Source organism: Cyprinus carpio, chromosome A3, assembly GCF_018340385.1.
Source record: "Cyprinus carpio isolate SPL01 chromosome A3, ASM1834038v1, whole genome shotgun sequence".
NCBI classification, from domain to species: Eukaryota; Metazoa; Chordata; class Actinopteri; order Cypriniformes; family Cyprinidae; genus Cyprinus; species Cyprinus carpio.
Genome location: NC_056574.1, coordinates 18,341,934 through 18,354,962, shown reverse-complemented (window position 1 = coordinate 18,354,962; position 13,029 = coordinate 18,341,934). Strand labels below are relative to the sequence as shown.

General features: G+C 36.3%; 1 pseudogene; it reads right to left on the bottom strand.

The window, feature by feature from the left end:
* LOC109108776 overlaps window positions 1–12,724 on the bottom strand; it is an 87,907-nt pseudogene extending 75,183 nt beyond the window's left edge.
* Between the last annotated feature and the right edge of the window lie 305 nt (window positions 12,725–13,029).

Here is a 13,029-nt window from a genome sequence, read left to right as displayed (position 1 = left end):
AGCCGTTTGTCTGTGTTTTCTGAAGCCCCCCGGGTGGTCTCTTTGTAAACCCAGTGAGTTACACTAATAAGGGTGCCAACTAAGGACCGTCCACCTGTGTGGCCTCTCAGAGACTTGATTTTAAAGTCAACCTCCATAAATCAGTGTGCCGGAGTCCCTCTAAAGTATCTCCCATTCGTCATTAACCTGTGATTATGAATAGGCCAAGTGTGAGCTATTTATACATAATGTTAAAGTCATACGCTCTGATTTGGCTGTGTGAGGTGCAGAAGACTCAAATAGAGATAGTTCTGCTAATAACAAGGTAAAGCACAGGGAGGCCCAGCAAGCACATCGTTAAATATGAGCAAATATGACAGCTGTATTAAAATAGCTCTCACTGCCATAGGACATTTCTGTTACTCGCACCACTAAGATGAATTATGACATGGCTTCACAGGGTATTTCTTTTCTGCCCTCATAATCGTGTTAACAAACGTCCACTGCTGTGGTGCCACATGTGACTGATATAAATTAGCGACTCTACCCCGTAAAACATGAGTCTCAGATACCATATATAATGTAAAAATATATATTTATTTTAGTTTTTGGTTTTAGTAAGTGTTCTAACACACAACATTCAAAAGACTTTCATCTCAATCATCAAAGAGCTCCTCTACTAAAATTTTAATGTAACTTCTATTAAAATTCTAAACATGAGATGAAACACATAATACTGAACAATTTAAAACTAAATTAAAGAAACAATTTGCTAAGGCCTTTAAATTGGCACAATTGGAATTATTTAATCTTAAAAGTTAATTGTTATAATTATGGAAGATTTTAAGTCATCATAACTTTTTACATTTTAAGACATCTACTAAAAATGATTAAGTAAATGCTCAAAAAAGTATGGAAGCCCATTTCCACCACATAATATAAAAAATATTTTAAAAAATAATAATTTTATTTGAAAATATATAAAAAGTTATAACATATAAAGTCAAAATGATGAGATACAAAGTCATACTTATATAAAAAGTTAAAACTGACATAAAAACTCATAATTATGAGAACATTTAACTTATGCAATAATTACAACTTTCAAGTGCAGGTTTGAATTGTTGTCTCATTATTGACTTAGTATGTCATCATTTCGACTTTTTTGTCATAATTCTGACTTTTTATCTAAATTTCGTCTTGTCATAATTATGATTTACCAAAGCATGTTTTTTTTGTGTGTGTGGCAGAAATGGGTTTCCATAAAAAAGCCATGCAAATAGTTGCCTTTAATTTTTAAGTTCCATGAACACCTTTTTTAAACACTGTACTCTAAAATACAATGTGGTAATCTCCTTGAGGTGTTGTAGTGATATCTTTAGAGCATAACAAGCAGAGACACATTGCCAGGAGGGGCAGACACAAATAGTGAAGTTTTTCTTGTTGCATATAATGACGGATCAACTTTGGTCGTCTTGCTGTGCTAAACAATGAGATGGGCGGCACATGGTCAGGACTGGACTGACTTCAGGGTGATAGAACAACAGAGATGGAACAAACAAGACCAGGGCATAAGTGTAGGCGTCCTGTCAGATAAGCTAATATATGCTCTGTGGCATGTAGCTGTACCTCATGGCTACCCGAACCATTAGCAGAGCACAGAGCGCTTCCACAGATAAGACGACTGCATCTGCCTTTTCAAACATATCGCTATCAGCAACTTAGAAGCCACTTCAACTAATACAAGCCATTTATTGTACAGTCGCTGGTTGTTTTTGGGCCATTTCAAAAGGATTTTTATCATATACAAGTGGATCATGGTAGACCGAGCTGACAAATGTGAGCTTTTATACAGTAATAATAAAGCTCCATCTGGCCTATAGTGGGAAGGCTAATGAGTATCAACATCTTTTTCATTACATAATTGACATTAGCTAATGTGTTTTTAAATGGCAATTTTAAGACCACTGAGTTACCACAAAATGCCAACCATTACAAGGCTCTGTGGGGCTGCCTACCCCGCATAAGTGCTGCCTTATATTTTATATCTGGCGAGCCAAACTACAACGATTTCAGGCTAAATGCTGGATTTGCTTCACTGAAGCAGCATACTAATTTACAAGTTTTAAAGGAGTTACATGTTGCACTAAAACAACACTTTGGATTGAACTTAAAAAGTTTTCAAGATGTAGTCAAGTAATGTAGAGACTTCCTCCCTGGAGTCCCCTTAATTTGGTCAAGTGCCTTGCTCAAGGTCAAAATAGATTTTCTAGCTCAATGACTACTTCATTTGTGGTTTAAACCTGCATCTTGGTTATTAACACAGATTTTGTAAGCTTCTTTATCTATAAGTTCTGAGCCATCAAAATGATGTCAGACCGCTGAAGGTCTGACTGTAGAGTGAAACAGTCAAGTTCAACATAAAACATTTTAACAATCTTTTCCACTTTTTGTGGGATAGAAAGGTTTCAATGATGTAAAGGTTCTTCATGGAACCACAGAAGACAATAAAAAAAGAGTGAAGAGAAAACGTTTTTTTAATGACAGTGTATAAACCTTTCAAGACAGCCCTACCATGAGCTCAGAGATTAAGTGAAGATATATGCATCTTTAAATCTCATAAGTCAGGGTGAACTAAAAAAAAAAAAAAAAAAAAAAATCACATTAATAGCAAACTTAACAATTTTTGCTCCAATTCAACATAGTTGAACCAGTTGATTTGATTCATGACTTAAACTCTTTATTAAGAAATTAAATGGAATCCCTCTGGAGAAAACGAATGGGAAAAATATCTCGGGTATCAAGGCTGCTGAAAAGGTGGGAAGTCTAATTTCTGAAAACTAGTGTTTAGAGTAAAACACCTGATAGCACACCATCACATCAAAGATTAAACAGGTTCAGAACACTACTCTAGAGACCTTTTTTGAGCCCTTAAGACTTTAAATCTGAAGGATCTACCACAGTTTATTGTTTGCTTGGCCGACACAAATGAACACGGCAGGTTAAAAATTGTTTCAAATGGAATTTCATTCTCCATCTTTTCCTCTCCCACCCCAATTCCCCTTTGCCCCCTCTCCACACCATCTCATAAACTAGGTCATTAATAATGTATAATATTGACTCAGCAAAGCCCATGCTTTCGGGATGAAGGGGTGCTGTACTTTCTCTTGATGTGTGAGGCATGAGCTCGTCTGTTGCCTGGCAACCAGGTAGTTCCTAGTAAGTGCTTCTCCTCAGAGAAATCCCCTCATACTATAATGCAGTGAAAGCCCAAAGTGCCGCCCACAGGCCCCTCCTCACTTACCTTTTATGAAACTATCTAATGCTTCATTTCCAGTACACACCAATCCAAATACTGCATGTAAGCACTATCTCAAAGTTTTAGCTGTAATGGAATGCCCTGAATTTCACGTATCAATGTGTCATCGCATAAAAGCTCTATTTTAAAATAGATCTAAATACAGAATTGTCATACAGCAAAATATGCTGCTGTTCTGAGAACATGCCTCATAAGCCCCATATAAACTATGGTCCACATTGCCATGACAACCTCAGTGAGGCGTACAAAGACCTTGCCGTTAGCACCAGTTTTTGCAATGCAGTTTATTTATTTATTCATCAGTTTCTTCTTTCATTGCACACAGAGAATGCAGTGCACAAACTCACATGATTGACAGGTAAGCAGGAAGTGTAGCTTACATGAAAGACTGGTTGAGGCAGGTGTGAAGATGTGGGGAATGGTGCCCAACAAAGAATATTATTCATGGTTTCTATCTGACTACGAAATCACTGGGCCTTTTCTTATACAAGCAAGAAAATGCACTTCTTTTAAAAACCTATGACTTATTTTAAAGGGATTTTTCACCCAAAAATGAACATTCTGTCATCATTTGCTCACCCTCATGTTGTTCTAAACGTATATATTTTGAGAAATGTTTAAATTGTTTTCATCCATACAATGAAAGTCAATGGGGTCCAAAACGACAATGGATTTTTTTGACTTTCACTGACTGAGACATTTGATTTGAAGTTATTTGAACGAGACCAATATGTTGCACACCCAAGCAAATCATTCATTCCCATATAAGCAGTGCGGTAATCGTTAATAATTAAATTTCTGGATAAGGCCAAATGAAATGATTTCAGATGCACAGATATGCCATCACAACAGAAAAGATCAGCATGGACTACTTTCAATCCAGTCTGAACTCTGATATCTCTGGCAGTAGATTTAATGATGCACAAAGCGACTCCAAAACACAGAGAGCCATCTTTAAAAATTCATATTATTTCCATAAGCTTGACAGCATACGACTGTATATTTAGAAGTCAAGTCTTTTAAAGAGATTTCTTGCATAAATTATCCACACAGAAATCCCAAGACAAACAAAAGAAGAAGGATGAAAAACTCAAATTCAAAATCTAAATTTACTCTCCAGTGAATTAAACATCTGCTGAACCAGAAACATAAAACAATGCTTTATTGTCATCTCCTATTGACTGAGCCTTGCCCTCCTTGTGTCCAATTGTCACTCTCAATGTACATTTCAAACTCGCATCAACATCTGATCCGCATCTTTTAACACACTGTCATTTGTGTGTGGTCTACATTCAAAGTGTGAGATGGCAGCTGAATCAACACAATAATGAAACATTTGTCAAAGAGGAGCCCGGCTCGACAGCATGCTGGGATTTGGGAATGAATGCTTCAGAAGTGGCTCCTGTCACAACTGGCTTTATAAGTGAGACTTATAGAAACTCCAATACAGACATAATTGAGTCAAATAACAAAAAGTAGGAGTGCTATTGAGACTCACTTGTCGTTTTCACAGATGGGAAATTTTTCCATGCCAATGTTGGCTTGTTCAAGAGGCTAGAATATATCCGTCCCCCTCAAATGGAGCGGGTCCCAGCTGGCCGCAGCTCTCCAGGGAGGTCCATTGCGACCTAAACAGCCACCTCCCACCAGCCACTCAAATATCATCCTTTCAGTTCTCACCTCATATAAACACTTCACAGAGCCAGGTGGATTTGAGGTTCACCAGAGGGACCCGGCTATGGCAGCCTTCAAAATCGATTGCCACTTAGTTTTTCAATTATGCCCTTTGCTTTTCTGCCTTTTGTTTATAACCGTCTGTTGAGAATAAATCACACGAGTCTATTGCACTACACCTTACATGACCAAATCAATAACCGCTGAGACCAACAACACCTTGGAGACTGTGACATAAAGGATATACACTGGCTGTCATTGAGTGAGTGAGTAGAGGATTTTGTCTTGTTGTGGGACTTGTTGGACTGAGTGATTGCTAAAAGCTCACTCATAAATATGTTAATAAATATGCAACAGGCTATTAAATACTCAAACGTTTTTTCCTAGTCAGGATTTGCATATTTTTAATTAAGAGGATATATTCAAATCTATAAGCTTGGTTCATAAATATTAATTATGTGATGTGACATGCATCTTGATTTGCTAAAAAGCAGGTAAGTAGATGCTAGTCATAGTAGGGATTTATCTACTTTAGAAAAGTTACTTAGACAAATTAGAAATTACATGGGCATTTACAATGAAGCGAATGCACAGGTGGACTTCAGGCTTTTAAATACATAAATGTGTTTTCATAGTCAACTGCATATTTAACCAGCAGCGGAGGAACAAAACGGGGTGGGCGTGATGGGGGGTATACTGCAAAACAAAAACATATATGCTTTGCTAATGAATATTTGATTATGTGATAGGTGCCATGATTTACTGGAAAGCAGGTAAAGCAGGGATTGGTTTACTTTGAATGAGTGGCAGAAATGAATGGCAGTCTTGCTAGCTGGTTATTTATTTCACTCAAATGCATAATATACACCATGTTTATATGAAGTATAGAAATCATTATATAAAATATCTACAACATAAACATAATATCAAAACATTGGCATATGAAAGGAAGCAAATTAACAGCTGAACTTTAGGCTAATAAATCTTTCATTGTAAACAGGATTTTCATATTTAATCATGGGCGGAGGAACAAAATGTTAAGGGGCATATTATAAAACTATCAAATTAATTATGTAATGTAATAGCACACTGATTTGCTGAAAAGCAGGTAAGTGGGTGCTTGTCATGTTAGCATAAACGCTAACATCTTTGTTGATGAACTCAGCTGGCAAAGGCTGTGACTCCATTTGGTTCACTGTCTGTCCAAATTAAGTTGTAATATTATGGTAACAGGATGTGTTTGAGTGTGCTAACCAGCTAGCAAAGCAATTCAGTTTACCAATTCTTAACTAAAGCAGATTAATTCCCAACATACTATGATTTGAATTATTTCTTTATACATTTTTCATTCTTAACTGCTAATGCATTGTTAATATCTCATGTTTCTCATCAACAAAGTTTAATTAAAATCTTTAATTATTATCATATATCGTTGTCTTTGTTGATGAAATTGTCAAGCACTGATTAGCACTCGTTACAGCAGTTTTACATTTTACTTTGATTAAAATTCTGCACACATATCAATACAGAAAACTGTTGCTAAGATACACATTTTCTTACATACTCTGTCTCTGTTTTTAAATAAAGAATCTTTAAATCACTTGAGAGACTGATGTTCCAGCAACAGCATTTTGACAGCAGTCTGAAGCCCAACATGTGAAACCTGGCCAAATTGCTTTTGGGGAACAGGCTGCCACCTGCTGTATCATTTGTAATCTTAGAGGCAAGTCTAAACTACACATCCAGATCGTTGACCCTCAGTGACTTTGGCACCAATAGATGTTATTCTGTCATTGTTAAGCCTGAGACCCATTATCATTATCTAGATGCATCATAAAAATGCCATCCAAAGCTTTTACCACCCCTGAGGATCAGTATGAAAGTTTAAACATACATCAGTATTTACAGTCGTGACCTGACCCATTGAGCACGCATGTGTGCTGCAGATCCAAAACAGTTCATAATTTTGCGTCATGTTTACAGGCTGTCCTTTAAAGGCACAGACGTCCATGCCTTTATCGCTTCTGTACATTTGAATTCATAAAACAGAGAGAAGACGTTGACGGCAGATTTGTACAGGCCTTGTTAGTGCCACGCCATTGCTCTAAACACCCTGCGAGCCGCAGGCCTAAGGATATACAGAAATCCAGCTTAACTGATATTAATCCTCACACACTCCTCTAATCAGCATGCTTTGGCTGTGACTGATTCCTCTTCTCCAAATGCCCTAGACCAGTAAATCATTCAGCTTCCTGTCCCATACTTGCATTCAATGACTAGAGGTTACACAAACACAGATTCAACAACAGCATTAGATCTCCAAACGTCCATTCTATTTTCATCCTTTAAACACAATGCAGATATTATATGACCATCCTAAATCAGAATGGACTGTAGGCTTTTGACTTGAGTGCATTTGTTCCTGTCTGTTTTGTGCCCTGAGTGGGGTTTCAAAAACCAGAACATGCTGAGAGACTGCAGTCTCTCTCTGTTTTCTCTGTCTCTCACCCTTTCTCTGCTAGCACAGACTTACTTTGCTTCTTTGTGATGCACAACCCATGACCTAACCCAGAGTGCCAAACTTCACCGTCAAACCGAATGATCCACACCATGAACACATGCTTCCATTTAATGGTGAGAAGTTGCTCTAAGCAGAAAAAGATAAAACCTGCAGCAAGACAAGCTGGCTTTGTGCAAGTGTACAGGTAAACTATTCCTGATAATTTAGGAAATCAAACCAATAGCCATCGCTGTTGTTTCTTGGCTAATTTGCAACTTGTACGATGCTGAACAAAATCTGGGATTATTTAAATTACAGCTTTTGATGATATTTGTTTCCTCATGAACACGGAAGCTCATGAAATTAATCCAGTTTTAATCCAATTGCACCCAGTTGAACTGTCTCTCTCAATTTGCACATCTTTTCTTAAAGAGAAAGTTCACTGTCACCCTCAACTCACCCTCATGTTGTTTTAAACCTGTATGACTTTCTTTTTTCGAACACAAAAGGTAGATATTCTGAAAAACATCTAAGTGTTTTTCTGTCTGTCCAATAAAAATAAAAGAGGTATTGTTTTGGACCCCATTGACTTTCACTGTATTAAAAAAATATTTATAGCATTCCTTTGTGTTCCACAAAAGGAAAGAAAAATGTGTCCGATGTCACAGTATTCATAAAACAGTAGGAGAAAAGAATCTGTATTTAACTTGCTACTTCCTGTAAGATTCTGATGGACACTTTAATATCCCAGTGAAGCGACACGAATGGCGCTGGTAGATCACATGACTGATGTATTATGTCTGGACTGCATTCATGCTATACATATTCATACTATACAGAACATACTTTCAGAAATTTGAAAGAAGTACCTACTTCTTACGCAAAGAAAATACACTTCCTAATATATGAATGATCAATATATTAAATGATATAACGGTATATTAGAAAATATACATAAAAATATGTTGTGTAAATATAATACAATATGCTGAACAATACATAAGGAATTGCTGCTTTCATACAATGATAAATATTTGACAATATATTTACTCATATATCACAATGTATGCAATTTTATATTCAGTAATACACTTTATAATATATAGATATAGATATACATGTGATAAGATATGGAACATACATTTACTCATGTAGTATATACATTACACACCTATACGGAAATATGCTTTTCTCATGTTTAACAATTATTTACAATCTACATGTTTCATATTTTAAAATATAGCTAGATTACAGTAACATAAGCACATCTTCTCATATTAAAGGACTTAGTGAACAGACTATCACTGTATCTCCTTTAACAATCTTAAGCAAAGCATGCTGGGAACTAGAAATCTGCTGTAACTCATTCCGTGAATGTGCGTGTATACGTGCGTACATACATTCACATTTATATGGGAACATGTATGTGCAATATATACTCAATAAAGGATCAAACTTTATAAATATTAGATGTATTTTTGTCTTCATTTCTAAATATTGTATGTATAAATATAAAGCCTTACATTGTCAATGCATATATTGCTGTATATTGAAAAATAGAACCACTAGTTTCCCATTTATGGGAATGTATTATGTAATATATCACATTATATTTTGCAGTATATTCCTGTATATTTTTGTTACGTAAGGGTATGTGACTTTGGATGCAGCCATGCACACGCACATGGCATCGTGCCTGCTCTCAACAGACTGAACGTTGTCATTGTGGTCCAGGTGTATGTCTCAACAGGATACTCGCATGGCAACATGGACATTCCACACATGATCTATATCTGAATTCACAAAAACACATTGATACCTTCCTTCCGAACAGGATTGCAAATTCAATTGTGTGTTTTGAGAGCAGTTCTTTTGAACAGTTCAGGCTGACATTTTACAAAAAAAAAAAAAAAAAACTAGCCAATAATGATAATATAAATAAGTGGAGTCATGTTTAATTAATGCAATATTCCAAACCAATTTTTTGGAGGAGAGCTGGCAGCTATTTAAAAAAACGACACACACACACACACACACACACACAGTCCCAGTTCTGCCATTGATATCTACAATATGTCAGAATACGGATTAATCATCACCTCAGTAAATAAGTGTTATGGCCTCGCAACACGTGCCTGAGGACGGGAAAGCTCATGTATGACTAATCAAAATAAAAATGATACATACTTCATTCTGCACTGCTACACTGACGCTGGCATACAGAACTGACCCAAAACCAGCACACAAGAAACACACTTTTTTGGTTAGAAGCAGAAGAGAGATCGAAAGGTGGAAGAATATAAATGACCCAAACTTATGAATAATAAAACTAATAACCAGTCCAGCAGTTTTAAAAATTCTAATTTCCCTTTGTGCCTTGATGGGGTGTGACAAATGGCTGATGCTAAATACATTTAGATTTAAGTTGTTTAGTACATGTCTATATAATCCGCAGAATGATGCAGTGAAGGATATTGCCATTTCTCTAGTGTTGCACACAGAACTGCATGCTTGGTGCATAGATCCTGATGGTGATTATAATAATCCAACAGACATTTGAACAACGGAAGCTGCCCCACCATTAAAAATGTAAACAACTCACATAAAGAAGGAAAATGCATTTGCACATGACACTAAGTACTCCGGAAAACAATCATGGAAATAAAACAAATTGCAGTGAGGTTTTCCACATCCTCCAAATATCCCTCCAAATGCTTTCTATAGCAGAACCACAAGACAGCAAATCCATTAAGTGTATCTACACTAATCATGGGTCTAACTGCTCACTTTACAGCTGTCAGTCAAAAAGTGATGAAATATATAATGCACTCCAAACCACAATGTGGCCATCAAAAATGTAATATGAAAACAATTACAACACAAAAGTAATTTGCTTTATGGCTAAGCAACAAAAAGCAAACCACAAAATGGAGGGAAGTGCAGTGCATAAAGATTGCCAGCAAGTCCAATTCATCTTTAAAAACAAGAAATCATAGCTCTGTATTTAATCTAGATCATAAAGCAATATCTACAAAGTGTCAGGCTGCATTTTGTGCATCACTTCTGAAGAGACTCAGCAGAGAGCTTGAGCCGCCCCTACAGCTAATGAAGCTATTTATAAAATAGTGCTCTTAATTGCAACACTGCCAAAAGGACGCATCTTTGGGAAGCCAACACCGATGGGAGAACGAGAGCTCTTATTTGAAGTTTCCTGTCAAAATACATGCAGGGAGCTGCAAGCTGCCACGGCAACCAGCCAGCCATTCAGCATACACCTACAGATCTTAATTGATACCCAAGTCCTGTCAGGTCCAAGAGAAACGAAATAGGAACTGATCCATTAATGTGTATGATTAATGCCACAGTCTTCGGCGTTCTCTTTAAAAACCACAAACTTAACTTCTAAATACTAGTTTTCAGATGGAAACATTAGTTAAAGGATATGGGTTGCAAACCATCCTTAGACACCAGCTCCGTGGACGAGTCGTCTGTTTGATGCAGAAGAAGACCACGGGCGCGAGCGCTGGGTAGGGGGGCTGCTCCTCCTCATCGGAGACCAAATCTGGAGTGGGGTCCCGGGCCCCCGACCCCTGTGCCTGAGAGCTCTCATGGACGGGGATCCATGTGCTGCTCTTTTCCTCGTCATCACCGATCTCCTCACTGGGACCGGGCGCCTGGTACAGGGCTGAAATGGGAACTCTTACCTCTCCTCTCTCCAAGTAATGAAAGTGTTCTCTCCCCTCGCCATCAGTCATGATAAAGCGTCTGACAATGGTATCCTACAGTTAACAGAACAAATATGCCCAATGAACAATGACTGTATGGCAAGCTGATTTAACAACAATTCCTTTATAGAAACTGGCATCTGTTTTTCTGTTACCAGTATTTACTCATTACTAGTAATAATCTAACAGTTATCTTCTTCAACTTCAGTAGTAACTATTCATATATATGGGTACTTATTACAGCAGTGGCTATTAGATATTCAGTTAAAAACTAGTACTTATTCATTTGATAGTAGTAACTATCTCAACAGTAATAAGTAAATATTTCACTGTAAATGGTAACAAATAACAGATTTTCCACTGAATTCTACAGAGCTCTAGAGTTATAAACATCTATAAATAGCTATAAATAACTATTTATGACTAGTATGTATATCTGTTGTTGCTGGTACAGTTTTACTTCTTACTATTAGGTACTAGTACATATTTGTAGTCATTAGTAATAAAGGAGTTTGTTCCATAAATGTCACTAGTAACATTTCTTATCTTACTAGTTGCTTTTATTGTTTTATGTAATGACTGGTCAGATGGTTATGTTACAGTTCAATTAAAAAGGTTACAGTAGAACTATACATAGTAAACAATTGAACAAACAGTAGTCACTATTTAAATAACTATCTAATGAACAAGTACAACATCAAATGAATAATTACTAGTGAGATAGTGACTAGTTAAAATAAATCAAAATAGCAATTAAAAAACTAATACATTTAATTAGGTTTATTAATTATTTTTTATAATTTATTTAATTTAGTTTATTAGTGTAGGGAGTTGAATGTTACATCGGCTTGCCATAGGATGAATTACATGTAGGATAGTTGATTGTCACGGTTTGTACTGTGAAGAGATAAGCGCTTGTCATATTCATCAAATAGATCAATATCAAGCTTCATCACAATTTCCTAGTTTTACATACGTAAAAAATAAAATAAAAGGAATCATGAATCGATATATAGTCATTAAGTTGCTTAAAAAACGTTTTGAAAATTATTTGTACCTCAACAAATCAGCGAACAGCTGCCATGGAAAATAATGCTCTTAAGAATTGTTATATCTGCCTACAGTATTTCTGTTTTTTTTTCTACACAAAAACATACTATGAAATTGATTTTAAGCACAACTTTCAAAACAAAACAAATAAGTTACCTTATAGATAAGGAATTGAAGGTTCCCATAAGCATCTCCTTTACTTTCAGTGTTCCGCAGAAAAATCCGTTCTGATAAGAGACTGAGACTCGCTGAGATCCATTTGTCTCTTTCAAATGCAGTTTCTGCCTTTTAACGATGAGTAAGTCCTTCGATTTTCTTTAAAATGAACAAATCTTGAGTGATTTATCCCAAAACATGTCAGAGTATCTCAGATGTGAAGCAAGAAAAGCCATTATCCAAAGACAAAACTGCGATAGGGTTTGGCGCATCTATGTTGGTCGGGATTCTCCCTTGATGTGACACGCCAAACTTCTAGTGAGCAGAGCGCGCGCGCACGTGACGCTTCATTTGGCTTTAAACACATTATATTTCACACCTGAGAAACTCTGTTATCTTTCTTTTTAACACTGGATATTTTTAGACATGCTGAAACCATGCTCATAGGGGAATTAAATCTTGTCCTCTTAAATTACATTGATAATAATTGTAGTCTATCACCCTGAATAGTTAGGTAAAATCTGACTGCAGTTAACCTATTAATAATAACCAATAAAAGTCCATTCATGAAGAAATAATTCGGATAAATATGTTCAACGTGTTCAGTGATACTCACCTTTGTTTGG